The following is a 6,702-nucleotide window of genomic DNA, read 5'->3' as shown; positions in this document are numbered from 1 at the left end:
GGTTTTAGCACTCTGTTATGATTTTCAAGTGGAAATGTTCTAATACTATCTTCCTTCTGTCCTTACTTACTGGAATTCTGTGAAAGGAAATTTGTCACATCAACCTCTTGCTACTCTGCATCTAAATGTAAGGGAAAGGTAGAATAAATAATTAACAGCTGTGAGTTGGTGCACTAACAACTTCCATGGTATCCAACGATACTTATTTTTTTAGTATGATCTTAGGAATTTTAGTATACTTGATATACTTTAATTCATTATAGTTATTACTTTTTTTTATACTGTTTAAATTGTCCAGTAGCGGTTCTGTCCAATTCTTTGTCCTTTTGTCATAATGTCACTGGACTTACATTGCTCTCTTGCATTCTATGCAGCAAAACAGCCAGATTCATCTTTTTACTTCCAGGTCTTTTCATTTGGTAGATCAGGCTATTAATATGTTGAAGAGAAATAGTTGTGCATGTACTTATTCTGGTATTTCAAATTCAAATTTGATATTTCATATTTTATTTAAATCTTTGATTTTATACTTATATATTTTTCTATTTTGATGAACATATTTGTTCTTAACAATATTAACACAACTATTTGCTTTGATCTATACCAGTAATGGTTTTGAAATAATAATCCAAAATATTTTAACTATTTTCTCAAAATAACTGTTTCTCTCTGTGATTTGCAGTTTTTGTTATAATATTCAATGTTATTTGTTTCAGTCTCCGTACTCCAAACCCAGTATTTAGAGACTGTTTTATGGTATGATTTTTAACATACATGAAATATTTACCCAGTTCCAATGTCAAAATGAGTAAGAGTTATGTTTCCATAAAACTTTTTTCCTGTTCTTCCCACCTACTTTCTCCATTTAGGTGTAGATAATCATTTTGATTATGGTTTCAGTATCCATACTGATATTCAATAAATAATTCTGGAATATTAATTAGAAATTTAGAAACAAGTTTTACATCATATTAAACATCTAAATAAATTCCATAATTAGTGAACAGCTACATGTAAAAATTAAATGGGTTACTTTCAATAAAAAGCCATTTAATGTTGATTCAAATTCTGAAAGAGGGAAAAAATATCTAACCATAAAAGCTCCAAAACAAACATGGAAACAAGAGATTTGTTTCAAAATAAATGAAGTTAAACAGTAAACATTATCATGAAAAATTTTTACAACAAATGTATCAAAAATACATTATAAAAAATAATAGGTATCATCTATTACCTACTCTATTCTAGTAACTTAAAAACCGTTGTATTTGATATCCGGTACTTCCATGATGTTGGTTTCTGTATACTACTTTATAAGGGAAAAAAGTTTGTAAACAAAGGGTCTTCCATCTCATGGGTTTCATGTAAGCAAGGGGTTTAACAGGATGGCCTGGTTTCATGGGACCATCGGCCTCAATAATCTGTCTCATTAGGATGCCCATCTGAGGCTTGGTTAATGACCATGGAGTGAATGCACTTGAGAGTTGTTTCTCCATGAGGAATCTGATCTTTCTGCTGTTGAATTCCTTGTGGTTGGCTCTGGAAATCTGAAAATGAGTAACCACTTCTAGGAAACACTTCCAGGAAGAGAGACTAGAGGGGTTGGGAGTCTTGAGGTGTCCACAGGGTTGTGGCCTTGGTTCTATATCAGCCCTCAAATATGCCTGCCACTAAGCAGATAAATCTTTCTACAAATACATAGTCATATATATATATCCATGGTCATATGCTTTCCAAGAGTTGCACAGCTAAAAAGTGAAACAAGGAAGAAGCAAACTGACTCATCTGCTCTAAATTTTATGTTCTTTCCTATTGTACCTTCTATAAAACATTTATAAGACTATACTTTCAGGGATCATTTCTGTAGTTTGTTACTAGAGAAGTTTCTCTGAATGTGTAGAGTACCCTTCTATAAAACATTTATTCAATATATAAAATACTACATAGTAAATAAAAACAGCAAAAGAACAATTTCATGAATAATTACACAAGAAATATCAGAAAAATACGCATTTGAGTGGGCATGCATGTTATGTCATTAGTAACAAAATGAACAAGATGTTTATTGGATAAATTTGTCATGTAATATTGTGTAAATTTAAGGTGTATATTGTGCTACTTTGATACATTTATATATTGTAATACGGTTGCTGTTAATATTTATCACATTACATATTTATTACAACATAGTACAAAATAATACAATATTACTATGTTCAATAAATATACATTAAATCTCAAAGCTATTTTAATACTTGTTACACTTTGTACCCTTAAACACCAGCAGTTTTCTCTCCCCACCTCCATCTCCTGTAACCACCATTTTATTCTTTACCTTTTTTTCACATGTTTATTTTTTTTTTTTACTCCACATATGAACAGTATCATGCAGTACTTGTCTTTGGCTGTTTTTGTATACCTTAAGGTACTGAAGGTCCATCCATATTGTCATGAATAGTAGGATATCCTCCTTTCTTATGGCTAACTTACATTCCATTGTGTAGATATACCACATCTTTTTTACCTACTTATCCATTGATGGGCATTTGGGTTATTTCCTTATTTTGGCTACTGTGAATAGTACTGCAAAAAACCCAGATGGGCATGTATCTTGTACGCGAAGGAAATAAAAACAGGAAATTGACATTCCCAGAAGTGAAACTGATGAATAGTATGGTAGGTCTATTTTTAGTTTTTGAGGACCTGCCATAATGTTTGCCATAGTGGATGGACTAATTTACATTACTACCACAGCATGTAAGGATTCCCTTTTCACTATATCCTCACCAGCACCTGTTTTATGTCTACTTGATGGTTGCCATTCTAACAGATGTGAGGTAATAGCTTACTGTGGTTTTTATTTGCATTTCTTTGATGATTAGTGATGTTGAGCATCTTCTCATGTGCCTTTTGAGCACTTTGCTGTCCTCTTTGGAAAAAGAAATGTATTTAGTTCTTCTGCCTATTTTAAAAATCAGATTGTTGGGTTTTTGTTGTTGTGGTCATTGTTGTTAAGTTGTGTTAGTCCTTAATATATTTTGGATATTAACCCCTTATCTGATGAATGGCTTGCAAAATTTTTTCCCTATTCTGTAGGCTGCCTTTTCATTTTGTTCTTTTTTTTTTTTTCCGTGCAGAAGCTTTTGAGTTTGTAGTTTCATTTGTTGATTTTTGTTTGTTTTGTTTCTGTTGTTTGTGCTTTTGACATTATGTTTACAATATCCTTGCCAAGACCAATTTCAATGAGCTGCTTCTGGAGTTTTATAGTATCAGGTCTTATGTTTAAGTTTTTAATGCATTTTGAGTTAATTTTTATGAGTGGTGTGAGGTACGTACGGGTCCAACTTCATTCCTTCACTGTGTTTCTCTGCATTGGCTTTGGAGTATAGTTTATAATCAGAAAGTGTGATACTTCTGTTTTGTTCTTTCTCTCAAAATTGCTTTGGGTATCCGTGGTCTTCTGTGGTTCTGTACAAATTTTAAGATTATTTCTTCTATGTCTATGAAGAATGCTTCTATTGTTTTGATGGATACTGCATTGAATCTATAGATGGCTTTGGGTAGTGTGGCCATTTTAACAATATTCTTCCAACCCATGAACATGGAATGTCTTTCCAATTTTTTGTGTCTTCATTAATTTCTTACAATGAAGTCTTGTTATTTTCACTGTGCAGACTTTTCACTTCCTGGTTAAATTTATTTCTTTTTTAAAAAAACTATTTATTTTAGAGAGTGAGGGTGTGTGAGAGTGAGCAGGGGAAGCACAGAGGGAGGGAGAGAGAGAGGAAGGGAGGGAGAATCTGAAGCAGACTCTCTGCTGAGCACAGAGCCCAATATAGGGCTCAATCCTATAACCCTGAGATGATGACCTGAGCTGAAATCAGAGTCAGAGTCTCAACCAACTGAGCCACTCAGGCACCTCTGGTTAAATTTATTTCTAAGCATTCTGTTGTTTTTATGCAATCACGAATGGGATAGTTTTCTTTATTTTTAGTAGGATGTTTCATTATTGTCAATGTGCTGATTTCTGTAAGTTGATTTTGTAACCTAATATGTTGAAATAGTTCCTTTCAACACTTTGTTGATTGTCTCTGGGATTTTCTATATAAGATTATGTCATCAGCAAGTAGTGACCATTTTACTTCTTCCTTCCTTATTTGGATGACGTTTATTTCTTTGTCTTGCCTAATTGTTCTAGCTAGGACTTCTATTTCGAATGGGAATGGTGAGAGTGGGCAACCTTGTTGTGTTCCTGATCTGAGAGGAAATCTTTCAATTTTTCTCCATTGAATATAATATTAGCCGTGGGTTTGCATATATGGTCTTTATTGTGTTGAAGTATGTTCCTATTATACCCAATCTTTTAAGGGTTTTTATCATTAAAGGATGTTGCATTTTTTCAAATACTATTTCTGTGTCTATTGAGACAGTCATGTGATTTTTATCTTTTATTTTGTTGATGTAATAAATTATATTTATTGGTTTGTGTGTCTTGAATCATCTTTGCATCCCAGAAATAAATCCCACTTGGTCATGGTGTATCATCTTTTTAATGTATTCTTGAATCTGGTTTGCTAATATTTTGTTGAGAATTTTTGCATCTATAGTCATCAGGGATATTGGCCTATGTAGTTTTCTTGCCATATTCTTAACTGGTTTTGGTATCAAGGTAATGCTGGCTTTGTGTGAGTTTGGAAGTGTGACCTCTTCCTCAGTCTTGTGGAAGAGTTTGAGGGGGATTGATGTTAATTCTTGAAATGTTTGGTAGAATTTACCAGTAAAGCTGTCAGACCCTGGAGTTTTCTATCTTGGGAGATTTTTAATTACTGACTCAACCTCTTGACTTGTTATTTATCTGTTCAGATTTTCTATTTCTTCTAGATTCATTCTTGGTATTTTGTGTGTTTCTAGAAATGAATCCATTTCTTCTAGGTTATGTAATTTGTTGGCATATAATTGTTCATAGTAGTCTTTTAAAATTCTGGTTTTTTTTGTAGTATCAGTTTAATGTCAACTCATTTAAAATTTTATTTGTTTGAGCCATTTTTTTCCTCAGTCTAGCTAAAAGTTTGTCAATTTTATTTTTTAAAGAAACAGCTTTTAGTTTCATTGATTTTTTTTTTAAATAGTTGTTGGTCTCATTTATTTCTATTCTGATTTTTATTATTTCCTTTTTTCTGCTAACATTGGGCTTAACTGGTTATTCTAATTCCTTGAGGTGTTAAGTTAAAAGGTATAAAGTTAGATTGTTTGAGATCTAATTTATTAATACATGCATTTATTTCCATAAACTTTACTCTCAAACTGCTTATGTTGTATCCCACAAAATTTGATATGTTTTATTCTTCTTTTCATTTGTTCAAGGTAATTTTTTATTTCTCTTCACCCTTTGATCTGTTGGTTGTTCAGAAGTGTGTTGTTTAGTTACCACATATTTGTGGATCTACCCACTTTCTTCTTGATGTTGATTTCTCTGTCCCCAATGCTATGAAATTAGAAGGCAGCTGGTATGATTTCAGTTTGCTTAAATTTGCTAATACTTGTTTTGTGGCCTATCATATGACCTATCTTGGAGAATGTTCCATGTGCACTTGAGAATATGTATTCTACTGCTATTGGATGGAATGTTCTATATATGTCAAGTCCATTTGTTCTAAACTGTTGTTCAATTTCAACATTTGCTTGTTGATTTTCTGTCTTGTATGATCTATTCATTGTTGATAGTGGATTATTGAATCCCCCTGCTATTATTGTATTGTCTATTTCTCCATTAATATCTGTTAGTATTTGCTTAGTATATTTCAGGGCTCAGGTTTTGGGAGCATATATATTGATATATCTTCTTGATGTATTGATCTTTTTATTATTATATAATGACTTTTTGTCTCTTGTTAACATTTATGGCTTAACATCTATTTTGTCTGATAAAAATATGGCTACACACACATTCATTTGCTTGGAGTATCATTTTCTACCCCTTCATTTTGAGCCTATGTGTATGTTAAGGCTGAAATGGGTCTCCTGAAGGCAGCGTGTAGTTGGGTCTTGTTTTTTTAATTCAGCCAGGCACTCAGTGCATTTTGGTGAGTGCAATCCATTTACATTTATATTTATTGATATGTGAGGAGTTACTACTACCATTTTATCTTTTGTTTTCTGGTGGTTTTGTATCTCCATTGCTTTTCCTTCTATTTGTCTACTTTTTCTTTAAGATTTTTATTTATTTGAGAGAAAGAGAGAGAGAGAGCGAGCACAGAGGGAGAGTGGGAGGGAGAAGCAGACTCCCCACTGAGCAGAGAGCCTGATGCTGGGCTTGATCCCAGGACCCTGAGATCATGACCTGAGCTGAAGGCAGATGTTTAATCAACTGAGCCACCCAGGCACCCCTGTTTGTATACTTTTTAAAGTTAGTTGCTTTCCATGATGATTTGCTCAGTTCCCCTCCCCCCCTTTATTTATGTTTCATGTCTCTGCTTTAAATGCTTATTTTGTGGTTACCATGAGGTTTATGTAAGTTGTTTCATAGATAAAATAATCTTTTTTCTGCTCATAGTAACTGATCCTCATTTGCCCATACAGGGTCCATTATTTTCTTCCTCCCCTTTTATGTTTTTTGCTGTCACGATTTATCCATTTTTATGCTGTGAGTTCATGACCAAATTGTAGTAGCTATAGTTTAATTTTTTTTTTCCCCTTTAACCT

The 6,702-nt window shown here is 33.0% G+C and overlaps 1 pseudogene; it reads left to right on the top strand.

The window, feature by feature from the left end:
• The first annotated feature begins 1,836 nt into the window (after positions 1-1,836).
• On the top strand, positions 1,837-1,914 carry LOC123836222 (small nucleolar RNA U3; annotated as a pseudogene).
• The last annotated feature ends 4,788 nt before the right edge of the window (positions 1,915-6,702 follow it).

Source organism: Mirounga angustirostris, unplaced genomic scaffold (assembly GCF_029215605.1).
Source record: "Mirounga angustirostris isolate CCGP_5_RB_7025 unplaced genomic scaffold, mMirAng1.0.hap1 SCAF_12, whole genome shotgun sequence".
NCBI classification, from domain to species: Eukaryota; Metazoa; Chordata; class Mammalia; order Carnivora; family Phocidae; genus Mirounga; species Mirounga angustirostris.
Note: the sequence above shows the minus strand (reverse complement) of the source record. Positions and strands in the feature narration are given on the sequence as shown.